Raw genomic sequence first — 13362 nt, forward strand, 5'->3', positions numbered from 1 at the left:
ATGAGGATACCACGCAGGGGCACCCACAAGACGACGACTGGCCATCCCCCACAAGCCCTGTGGCAAGGCAACATGAGGACAACAGCCCCTCTGTGACACCCCCGCAAATGGCCATGGCCCAGCAGAGGCAACAGTCCCTCGACCAGTTAATCGTGCAACAGCAGCAACTGGCCACGCTCCTCAAGGACCATGCCGATGAATGTGGGGGCACTAAGGCAGACATAGAAACATCAACTGAGACACTTAGGGCAGAAATGGAGAGAGGTACAGAGACACTAAGGGCACAAATGGAGAGAAGCACCAAGAGCCTGAGGGGGGAACTGCATGCGACGTCCAAGGACGTATGTGCCGAACTTGCCGCAGTGCGCCGTGTGCTCACTGAGCTCTCGCAAACCCTTAGGGACATGCATGGACGTGAGCAGGCAGAGACATCATCCGTTGCAAGTTCCGTCCAGGGCAGCCCCCAACGTAGATCTGGGAGGAACCTGCGCTCCACAGGCAGGGGTGCCCCTGATACCCGCAGAGGGGGCTTGCAATAGCGACTGCCCACTGACAATGAGCATCTTTGGACACTGGTGTTCGGGGGGGAGGTAGGAGGGTGGAGGGGGTGTGTTGGGCTCACTTGGGTGGCGGGTCGATAGGGTGTACAACATGATATCACATATGCCATAAAAAGTGCACGATCAACCAATGAGATGTGTGGACATTGATCTTTGTGTACTAGGCCATCATAGGCGTACAGTCCATATTGTGCATGTCCCAGACACACACAGTGCCACGAGTCCCGTGTCCATGTATCAGCCACCAGGCGTGAGTGCTAGAAGCATACATCAATGAGATGCTGACGAATGTCACGGCCCTCCGGTGCCTCGTAGACTCCTTGAGGTGCTGCCACATCCCCACCCTCATCATGACCATCATCAGGTGCTTGCAGTTCTGCGTCAGGGGGCATGGGCACATTTCTACGTACGCACATGTTGTGGAGCATGACACATGCCATCACCATCTTTGCAACCTTCTCATGGCGGTACAGGAGTGCCCCGCCAGACCTGCTGAGGCAGCGGAAACGACCCTTCAGTAGGCCCAATGCCTGTTCAATGACTACACGGGTACGTGAGTGGGCATGGTTGTAGTCCTCCTCATGCTGGTCCCGTGGGTTCCGGACTGGTGTGAGGAGCCATCTCTTCAGTGGATATCCAGCATCACCTGTATGTGGACGAGAAACGTATGATGTGGAATGCCATTGCTACGTACGCACACCCCCCCCCCCCTTCCTGCCAGGTCATTGCCGAATCACATACCCCACATTATCATGCATGAAATGAGACTCACCGAGTAGCCAGGATCTGTTCCCTGCGTGTCGCTCCATGTAGCGTGGTATTGTAGAGTTCCTCAAGACCATAGAATCATGGGTTGATCCAGGGAATCGGGCACAACAATGTGTAATGATTCTGTTGGAGTCACACACCATTTGTACATTCAGAGAATGAAATTGTTTTCGGTTGCGGTACTGGGCCTCCATGGCATGTGGGACGACCAATTCCACATGGGTGCAGTCGATGGCACCAATGCAACCCGGTATGCCGCCAAGTGCATGGAATCCCACTTTTGTGTTGGTAATTTCCTGCTCCGAGCGTGGTAGGGAGATGTAGTCGCCTGCGTGCTGCAGGAGGGCATCGAGCACTTGCAATAGTGTCCGTGAGAACAGTGGCTGAGAAATGCCATGCAACTGTCCGACTGTGTGCTGGTAGGTGCCTGTGGCCAGGAAGTGGAGTACAGACACCACCTTCAGTAGGGGTGGGATGGCGGTTGGGCTATCTATCATGCTGACAAGGTCAGCCTGTGTCATGTCCACAATGGCGGCTATGGTGTCCCGGTCCAGACGGTAGAGGGTGTGGATCTGCTCATCAGTGAGGTTGAACGGATGTGCTCGGAGGCGTGGGATTGCGGGCTGCCTGCGTGGTGGTAGTGGCTGTGCTGGCGGCCCTTGCTGGCCCTGCCTTGGCCTCCTCCTCCTCCTGCGTCTCCTCCGTGCGGCCGGTTGTAGTTGGTGTTCGTCTTCTTCTTGGAGTTGGAGTACTTGCAGTGCTATCAGGTCCCCCAGGGCCAACATCGCGAGTCCTGCCGGTAGCATTTCGGTGTGGTTGTGGGAGGAGACTGGCTGTGCAATTTATGTGTTTTCAGGCTGAATGGCCTCCACCTGTGGTGATTCATTCCACCTGTGCAAACTGCTCTCCCCTTTGGCCGAGCACGTCCCGCGCACAACGCTGCAATTCGTGGAATGGCATCTTGCTATTGCAATCATGTATTTGTACCCGATGGCCGTGTAACATTGGTTGATATGTTCATTCTGCTGTGGTCCCATTGGTTCACATACTATCTGTGCAGTCGCGAACAGAGTTGTGAAGGGTCAGTGGAACGTAGTACTCGAGTAACGGTGGGCCCTCATTCATCACTGTACCGAGTTGCAACGACGGGCGGGGCGTCCCATTCGTGGGTGAAGGCAGTTGCCATTTTCACACACAGCCGCACTCGATGGATTAATTAGTGTATTCAAACGGCCACAGATGCCTCTTCGACGTGATGTTGCAAATGAGGAATTCGTAGGGCGGCGCTTTCGGTTTTCAGCTAGCGGCGAGGAGATGCCCACAGGTCTGACTGCAAATATAACGTTCTATTGTTCAATGTCCTTGGGACAGGGGGCATGGCGAGAATGCAATGATTGATATGAATGGTTTGGGATGCGCAATAGCGACGTGGGCGATGAGGCCGGACGTTCCCATATACATGTTACTTCACTACACTGGAATTACGGGCTGGGGCACTGTGGATTTTGCAGGCTGCATAACGCACAGACTCAATGGATATTTCTAATGTTATGTGAGTAAATATTCAGGCGTTTTAATCCCGGGATGAGGGAATGATGAATGGATGCATGGGCAGGTGATTTGATACAGAGTTTGCCATGTACAGGGCTTCTTGGGATCTATCCGCCTCCCCTACGCTATGTGATGCAGGGCTGCCATAGTGGGACCATCGTCTATCTGGCCTTGTTGAGCCCTCCCTGTCTCGACACGCCCTCAGACACTTGTGTCCATGCACGTTACCAATCCCATCAGATGGATTCTGTTTTCACAGGCGCATGCACAGGTACACTCGTTTGTGATGGTGTTTACACCTCGATATAGATAGTTATGAGTCGCAAGTGGTTTTTGGGTGGTGATGGACCTTTGGAGTGGGCTAGCATGCATGTGGCTGTGGATTTAGTGTGATCATTGCAGTGAGTTGTTGGAATGTAGTACTGATGGCCATTCTGTTCTTTTTCTTTTCTTTTGGTTGACAGGTATCTCCTCCCCTTTTGCCACTGCCATCTGTATGCCACTCCTGCAGATGGGTTTTACTCCCGACACCTGCTGCTTCGTGTTAATCAGTGGAGCAGCATTACGATCTTATGGGACGATCGCCAATGGGCCACATGCCCTTACGCAGTACTGGTGGCTCGGAGCAACATTTCGGCCTTTCAGCTGGACTAGTGCCTCCCCATTGGGACGGCCCTGCGGTTCTGTGCGCTTCCATGTTGCCTTTTCGTACGTGAATGTGGCTCTGTGTACCATGAGGGAACAGGGCGTCACACAAGTAGTGGCTGGTCATTTCTTGCGGATGCAGCCCACAATGGTGAAATGTGTTTTGGAGTTCATGGCCTGATGGCTGTATGGGCTTGGTGATTTTGATGTGCATTAAATTTCTATTCTGATTTGGCCCGTGTAGCGTTCTTCTTTGCAAGTGATGTGGCATATGCCTATTTGGGGGGCGATGTATTGTGAGGAGATCTGCACTGGGTTCCAGCTTCGGAGTTTAGTTGCGTGGTACTGTACTGGGCGCGTTTGCCTACGAAGCCCGTGAGGTCAGGGATGGGGGCTGCCAATATGACAGTTTGAATGTTGTCATGCTCAGGGGCGGGGGATTGGGTTTTGTGTGCCAGATGCCGGTCAGCCAGGTGGACTGGTGGAATGATGTGATTTTCGGAATATTGCTGGTCACAGGTGCCTGTGTTTGCGTGCGTTTCTTGGTGGGGGACTGTGGTCATGTCCATTGGGATGGCTTCTGTATTCGTGCCATCTGTGCCCTGCAGCTCCCATTGGCCCCTGTTGTGTTTCTTTTGTTCGTTGGCATGCATGGGTGACTTGTACATTTCAATGGTTGCATTGTGACTTCATTGCACCTACGGGGAGTTGTACTTTGTGGGCAGGGAGCGGTGTACGGGCACTCAGTGGGGCCGTTTACGGTTGATTCGCGATGCCGTACTTCTCACCATGGCGGAATGGTGCATTCCGCCATGCTTGATGGCGTTAGGTACATGTCCGCTAGGGTCGGAATTGGCGTACCCTTGCGCCATGGTGGTGTTTATGGTTTGGCATGGCGCGCGCGCGCGTGCTTGGTGCAGTTAGCGTTGGCGTTCACTACGGTGTCGCTAATGGCATCGTACTTTGCGGTGACGGGTCATAGTCGCACCGAGCGCTATTCGATGGCGGTATTGCATTTCCGCCATCGTTTTTCGATTTCCGCCAGGGTCGTAATGAGGGCCACAATGTTTTAATGGGTACACAATAATCACCAATGGGGTGATGTAACACAGAATAATCTCTTTAATACACAAGAAGTAATAGTGAGCAAAACAATTCAGCACAGAAATAAAACGTTTGTGTGTGTGTTCAGATCAGATATCACTGTGGTTAAAGGTTCACCCTGCACACCCCTCAACCCCCAATAGGCAATGTAAAGAGATAGGAGAAGAGAACACGTATTCAGGAATGGCAGAATTCACACAGAATATCAATCCCACTTTCCCCCAGCAAACACAAGAGAAAAACGGAATTGACTGTCAAGCTGTCAGAATGGCTTTTAAAGTTATCTTAGAATGGACTGGGCAAAAACACTAATATGGCCAAAATTCCTGAAATTGTTATAATTCTTATGGGAGCCGCTTTGGGTAGTTGCACACAAACACTAGCAATGATTTAATACCAAGAAACAATTTGAAATCTGAAAATTGAAGTTGGAATCACTCAAAAGCTGTTTTACACGTGTCTGAATTTCCCTAAACGAAAATTTGTGGCAAACTTTTCACTGCACGATAATCGCGATAACGGGAGAACGGTATGGATTTGGGATGCGCATTTAGATGCAATATAAAGCTGTGGATGTCAGCTACAAGCAGAAGTTGAAATGTATTTAATACTGAGAAAGTTATGGATGTTTTAGTGGAGGTTGTTTTTTCGAAGACAGGCACAAGAATGGAAAACAGGAATGCGCTTTTAAAATGGAAAATGGGATGCTTACACTAGAGGATGACTATGAATAAATAAATACCACACAGAAACACAGCCACTTGATCAGGGTGACTGCCTGCAGAGGAGCTCGCCTTCTTCAGATGAAAAATATCAGCGTTCAGACAGTTCAAAAATACTCCTAACAACACAGGTTCGGAATACAAGATAGGATGGGTTTAAGATAGGGATTGACTATGGACAGTACATATGCTAGTGACACAGTTCTTTCTATAGATACTCACTGGATATGTTTTTAAACAGAACCATCAGGATTCTGGTCAGGGAACTGGATCTGGTTTTAGGACAGACTGCTGGGCACATCAGATTGGGCAGCATCAAGGCGCTCTGGTCCCCTGACGGCACCGGACTGGATTGGATCTGCAATGGCACTCTGGTCACAACACGGCACAGGATTGGATTGGATCTGCCCTTCTTGGTTATGATGGAAATTATTTTCAGCAGGCAAGCAGTACAGCGCAGCCCGGCTGTCTTTTGGTTCCCCTTAGAATTGTGGGATTTTTGTTCTGGAGTTTGAGGCCTAGCTCAAAGTGGTTCAGCTATGCAATGGGTCTTTCTGCTTTGCCAAGTTTCTGGAGTCTGGAGCAAGGAAGATGTAAAGTCCTGCAGCAGGGTGCTTCACCAGCATCGGGATAGTGAGTGAATCTGTGTGTCTTTATCTGCCCTCTGCTGTCTCTATTTATGCTATGATAAAGGGGGTGTATGTGCTGGTTTAGCCTAAGCTTGCCCCTTTGACAGACGATTGGTCAGAGTCTCCTCTCTGCCTTGATAGGAGGAGATAAACAGTGTGTCACCTCTATGGTGTGGGTTTACGAGGCCTAGAGTCCACCCTAGCCTCTTGAACACAAAATCTACTTTTGACACAAGACATATTTACACATGAGCAACCTCTATAATAATCACATATACAGATTACATATTTTGTGTAGCAGCTACTCCTCAAAACTCCGTCGCTGTGGGATCTTGTGTCTGCTTTTCACCGAACTTAGCCCTTTTTATCAGGAACACAATGTCCAATTTATCAGCACATTTCTATATGTGTGCGCGTATAACCTGGGCATAAGTGTATAAAGTTTCATACTTCTAGCAGAAATACATTTGGTGTAAAATCACATTTTCTGCCGTTTCTTTCCAGAACATGTCACACGATCTTTCCGACTCTTGAAATGTGCAACCAAAATTTAGATTTACAATTCTGTTACTTTTGTATTTTTGACAATTTTAAGTGGTAAGTTAGAAGCCTTTAAACAAAATGTTCCTTGTGAATGTTCAGCCACAGATGGCAGTTCGGGTCCGCCTCTTTTTGTCTCCCTTGAGTTCAGAAGCAGTGTCCTCCCTGTTCTCTTGGAAGAGGCCATTTTACAACTGTCCTCACACCTAGCATTTCCTGCTTTGCAGCAGTTCATTGTTTCCTTCCCCACTGCAGACCAGGTTCTTCCCAAACCCTAGAATTATTGCTTTGGTGTGATTTCCTGGTGGAAGGCGAGGCCTTGCCTCTGTGAGGAAAGCTGTTATTCCAGTTTGGTAGCTTTAGCCAGCTTACTTTAATTGTTACTTCTGTTGAATTTTCCCTTTGCATAAAACAAACTTGTGGGATCAAATCATAGCTAAAATCTTTTTAAACCGTGGAGTCAAAACAATTACAAGAGGGGTTACTCTCAACAACAGGCCTCTTAGATTGCACACATTTTTTTTTTTTTTTTTTTTATTGATTTGTTTTGGTTGAATTTAATCAACCTTTCAAACAGGAGAAAAAAGAATGAAGTAGAAATACAGCATTAATCATAATTCGAAATTCATCATATATGTTTTTTTTTAAAAACAACATCTTGTTTACATTATTTACAATATAAAAAAAAAAAAAGAGAGAAATCAGATGCAACATTTGATTGGATTCTCGCTTTGATTAATTGTCTAGTTTGAGGCTGGTTAAAAAATTAACAGCCGCTATCTGGATTGCAATGTTATTGGAGCCCAACATAACCGACCAGCATTCAACCTGTGAAATGTTTCCCAAGTATTGACAATGTCTTGCAAAGGCAACTTGTCTTTTGGCACTCAGTGGTACACATTCTGTAAGTAGATGGGCCAATGTTTCGCCTTTAGGTGAGTCTTGACAGAATCTACAAATATTTTTTTCTGTACTTACTAATCTACGTTTAGCCTTTACTTCCATTGTGGCCCATAAGTTAAAACGAAAACGCATTATTCCTGCTCTGTATTTTAGGGCCGGTGAGCGTATTAAGTACGGTGGTAATGTTCTAAGCTTTTTTGGAGGGAAGCGTGCAGTATCACTGTCACGATACATAATACTGGATTCACATGTGTTGATCCAGTCTGTTTGATGAACTTTGAATTTGGCTTTTTCGGGGTTCAACAACAACAGATCAAGTGTAACATCTGCTTTTACCATTATCAGATATACTCGTGTTAACCAATCTGTAATGTATCTAGATTTCTTTACTGCAAATATGTGGCAAGAGAGCGTATTTAGTAGTACGTTTGCATTAGATGACAGCAAGCATTTTCCAAAAAGTGAACATATTCGCCAGTTATAATGGGCTTCAAGAGAGGTTAGACCAAGCTCATATCTCAACCATGATGAAGGGACGCATTGCGGTAGATGAAGGATTGCACGCCAATATTTAGCTTCCCACTGTTCGAATTTGAGTGCAGAATCAACGGGAAGAGTCTCCAAGCCATATAATAGTATAGGGACAACTTTCTTGGTCCAGTAATGCCATGCTGGGAGTATGGAGAATTTGCCATATTTGTACATGATGACACGAGCTTGGGAAATGGATGAAGATAGCTTGGACTCGATCCTCTCAATCTGCCCATGAGGTTTTAACTGTCCTTCAAAGATCATGCCTAAGTAGCAATAGCTTGGGACTAAACTAAGTGGGGTGCTACCTATCGACCACATAAAAGAGGCTGGGCCTGTACGCTTAGGCGAGTATTGAATGATATGAGTTTTAGACGTATTGACAGATAATTCATTAGATTGGACATATTGATGGAACGTATCAAGAAGTCGTTGTAACCCCACCTGGGTTCTGGATATAAGTACTAGGTCGTCTGCGTACATGAGTGATTGAACTTCCCGATTGAATAGTCTAGGAGAATCAGAAATGACAGCAGAAAAAGCAAATTTGACATCATAGATGAAATAATTAAACAGTGCTGATGCTAGAGAACAACCTTGTTTTAAACCCCGGAAAGTCGATATATTGTTTGTTAATAAATCATCCAATGTAATACGTATTCGTATCGACGTGTCATGGTGCAATGAATAAATGATATCATATAGGGTCGCTGGACAGTCATCTCTAACAAGCTTGTTTAATAACAAAGGATGACTCACAGAGTCAAAAGCAGCATTCAGGTCAATAAAGGCCAGGAACACCTGTTGCTTTGTCTCTTGGCACTGGGCTTTGATCGCATTCAAGGTCATGAGATTGATGTTGGTTCCCATTCCTGCCATAAAGCCAGTTTGATTGGAGTCCCTAAGTTTATTATTGCCTGTCCAGGTATTAAATTCAGCTAATACCAATTTGGTAAAAATTTTCCCTGGGGCATCTAATAATGCAATCGGTCGATAGTTAGCAGGAATTGACCGGTCGCCTTTTTTAAAGATTGGAATTATAATAGAGGACTTCCATGATGTTGGAATCATACGGTTGCGTATAATATCGCCGAAAATTTTGTACAGGATCTTGGACCATGTGTCTGGATGGCTTTTGAACATATAGTTTGACAACCCATCTGGACCTTCAGCTCTTGAAGCGCTCAATTTTTTGATTACATCATGAATGGCCTCAATCGAGACTTTTAAATTCCAACTAGATGTTGGCGCCAGCAAGTAATTTGCGTGGTTGTAACAAGGGTCGTCATATAATGTTGAGAAGTGCTTAATCCACATGTGTTCAGTAACCCCATTCAATTGAGCATCTGCTTGATGATGATGTGAATGATTATTCAAGAGCGACCACATGCCAGCCGAATTTTTATTACTCATGGCATTGTACATGGCTTCACTATCTCGTTGGTATAGCAAGGACTTACGCCCACTGAGCCAGTTTTTATATTGGCTTTTTGCAGTTTTCAGGGCCTGCCATTTATCAGCTTTAGTTGAAAGTAGAATTTTCCTTTTGAGCATCCTGTATTCGGTTCTTCTTTTACAGACTACCGGGTCAAAAGTATGAGAGTGTTTAATCATATTTGAATACGGTATATTTACAGTCTGAACAAATGAACATAATAGGTTGATATATTCATTGCTACTGCAATAGTGAGCCCTATTCATTATAAGATGTTCAAAATGATTCAGAGAGTTAGCAGTCCACTTGAGACGTGTGCGGGAGTTATTCACTCCCACAGTGCCATGGTATTGGGGGTGTCTAGTTGGAATTATAGATTGCAGCATACACTGTAGAGACAGGAGGCAATGATCACTTTTAGGATGATCTATGATGTCAAAGCGGTCTACTTGTTGGAAAAGTTTCATGTCAACATAAATATAATCTATGATGCTATTTGAAGACCCTCTATGCCAGGTGTAATGAGGAGGGACATCATTGTGGACTGAGCCATTCACCATTTGATAATTGCATTCAGACATAATCTGCTCCCATTTACGAGCACCTTGGGTTAGTTCACCCACCTTCAAACAATTGCACACATTTGGTTTCAGTTTATACACCTTTAAAGTTTAATCAGGCAGGCTACTGACAGCTGTCATTCAGGCTGCCCAGGATACTGCACCCAGATTTTGACAGTTTCACAGACAGTCCACTTTTGCTGTGGAAATCCCTTGATGCTTTCAGCTTTTCAGAACATTTTAATTTCACAATTGTTTCTTACATTAAATGAATTGTAGCACCCAGCAAGAGTTTTGGATGTTTGAGGGTTCTGCAGTTTCAGCAACAAAGAAAAATGATTTAAAGCAAGATTTTTGGGTTTCCTTTAGCAAAGCACTGCTCTTTCCTTCTGTGCTCCATTTTCACATGTTGTGGAGCCCAGTGATATATTTCAGGAGTGAGATCTCTTTTCCACCACTGATAACATGCATGGCCGATTGGGCAGCCATCTTTTTGTGCTTTTCAAAGTACAATTTTCAGAGGTTTTGGCAGGCACAAGTGTTTTGCAGCCATTTTACTACTTTTGGCACCATCAGAACACAGTGATGCTGCATGGCAGAGCAAAAGTGGGTCAACACATCCCACAAAACATCAGCTGCAATCAGTGTCTTGAATGTATGGAGAATATGGAGACCAACAACTGCACTGTTAAAGATAGAGGTGATGTGAGAATTGTGAGTCAAATAAAGCTTAAATATTCTTGGAAGCTAATACCCATTACACACATATCTATTTACTTTAAGGATAAAAGACAAATAAGTCACCCTTGAATTGAAAAAACAAATCTACAGGGGCATGTATTTGATGCCTTAAGTGTTGCAGGTGGTCACATGCCTGAATTGTCTGTGAGTATTGCCCTGCCCAACTTCCTACAACACCCAGGTGAGCTCTAAATTTAACAGAGCCTGCCTAATGAGAAATAAAACGGCAGGAGGAAAACGGTCAACAAAACACCAGTGGACACCAAAGCTGCAGAGGGAAACAAGGACAGGAATTAGAAAAGAAAAATTATCCATAAAATGGAATTGCACCTACCGAGGGTCTTGGAGATGGCACTGAGTCCATAGACAAGGAAAGTTTATGCCGAAACGTGGTGTGACAAAAAGAAACAAGCATTGACAAAGCCAACAGTTTGGGCTTTGAGTGTAGGCATGGGTTCGGCATTTGAAAGGCACTACCATAATCTTATTACCTGGCAATAAGATGGCAATTGCTGGAAAATTGTGTGATTGCCTGGGTCTAGGAGTGCAGTACCTATACAAAAGCCAAAACTGTTGGCTTTGTCAATACTTGTTTTGACCAGGACTCCAATGCAAGCAAAAGATATACATTAATTAATGTAATGTATTAAGATATACAATAATTAATGGTGTAATTTATATTACACCATTAACTCTTAACAGACTGCTTAGACATACACAGACAGGAGCAAGGTTGCTGTTACTTCTTGATAAAGCTAACTTAGAGATCTCAGGAGGATGTGTTTTGGGAATGGATGGGGAGGTAGTGCCTGCAAATGGCCAAAGGCATTAGCACGATTATTGGGAGTCAACGGGTTGGTAAATAACCAAAAACATACAAAGTGTGTGTCCCTCCTCAATGTTATCTCCCGTATACCTATACTCTTAATTATGATTATAATTATAATGAAATAGCATTAACTTATAGGTGGTGCTTGAGAACCAAAACTAAACAAGGGCTACTTTTTAGCCAGCTGAGAAAAATGCTAATTGATAGGTACCTGTAAGCAAAGGATGAGGGTTGCAAAGTCCTAAAATGACACAAGGGGCCTCATTACGAGTTGCCCGATAAAACCGGGTTCATTACCGGCATGCCGGAATGAGCGGGTCCGTGCTCGTATGAACCCGCTAATAGCGGGTGATTACCAGTGCGCAAGCACGCGTGTTATCCCATGCTGGTAGTGGCAAAAAGACTGCCATGCCGGTAACAGGCCACCAACCCCTCTATACCGGCATTGCGGGTACCGCCCATTCCGTAACCGCGTCATAACAACCACTAAACACCGGCACGGTAATACCGGCACGGTATTACCGTGGTCGCAAAAAAGGTCCCGGAAATTACGTCATCGCGCAGGAACGGGAAATGAGCCAGCGGCCATCTTTAAAAACACAATCCATTGCCATCCTCCATAACCACCACTACACTTGTGTTGTTGTGTGCCACAACTGAAGCAGGATGTCGAAGGCCACCAATAATCCTCCCAAAGGAAGAGGAAGCAGCGTTTTTCTGATGCTGAACTGACTATGCTTGCTAACACCCTCGAACAGCATGCAGACACAATCAGGAGCACAGACCTCAAGCATGCGGCACAAACCAAAAAAAAACAGGTCTGGCAGGAGGTCGCTCAGAGGCTGTCGGCAGTGGGGAGCACCCCAAGGAGTGTACGTGACTGCTGGAAGCGCTGGGACGACCTCCGGGTCAGGAAGATCCTGGCAGAGAACAGGAGGGCCGCAATGGCGACAGGCAGTGGGCCACACTCCCCTATGAAGCTCACCGCATGGGAGGAGACCGCAAGTGCATTCATTGACCTGGAATCCATAGAGGGAATAGGATACCAGGAGTTTGGCACTGCAACTACCATAGAGGAAGGTGAGTGAACCATCACATCCACGTATACCAAAACATGATGTGGCACAAGTGATGTGGAAGTTAGACTAGGCAAGGCAATGCATGTTCCAAGGCTACATCAACACATCCATAGAATAATGAGTGCCACACCCTGCACCACACGCATGCTGAGTGAAAATCCCAATCCCAGCAGAGGTGCAACATGACCCAACCATGCCCATGGGACCCACCACACAGACACCAAACCAATGCTATGCCACCAGCCATGCATTGATTGCCAACATGTCTCCTCAGTACACCAAATGCCACACACCAGAAATGAAATGATGCCTGAATGTATGAACATATCACACCGCAATACATCATAGCTGCCATTTGACAACATCACTGATGACCTGCATCTCTTCTATCTCCCAGGCACCGATGAGGAAGGTGGAACACAGGACAGGGGTGCGAGTACATTCAGTGCACGCAAAGGGACCAGGGCTACCGCCACCCCCGTCCAAGAAAATGCATGCAGCAACACCCAGTGTGCCACGCAAAGCGTCAACCCTGAAGGGAGCCGTTCCGCCAGCCACCACGGACGTTGTGTCCACAGAGGTGGATGATGAGGCTGGAATCATGTCTGGAATACCCACCCCAAGCCCCATTGCCAGCCCCGACCCACCTGCGGAGTCTGAGAGCCTGGACGATCCGTGTCTCCATGACTCTGACCTTGAGAATCAGACATTGGGATCTTCCAGGATGACAGTGCCCAGGACGAGGAGCCCACGCAGGTGCCTTCC

This window comes from Ambystoma mexicanum, chromosome 8 (genome assembly GCF_040938575.1).
Source record: "Ambystoma mexicanum isolate Mex_15411 chromosome 8, UKY_AmexF1_1, whole genome shotgun sequence".
In the NCBI taxonomy this organism is placed as follows: domain Eukaryota; kingdom Metazoa; phylum Chordata; class Amphibia; order Caudata; family Ambystomatidae; genus Ambystoma; species Ambystoma mexicanum.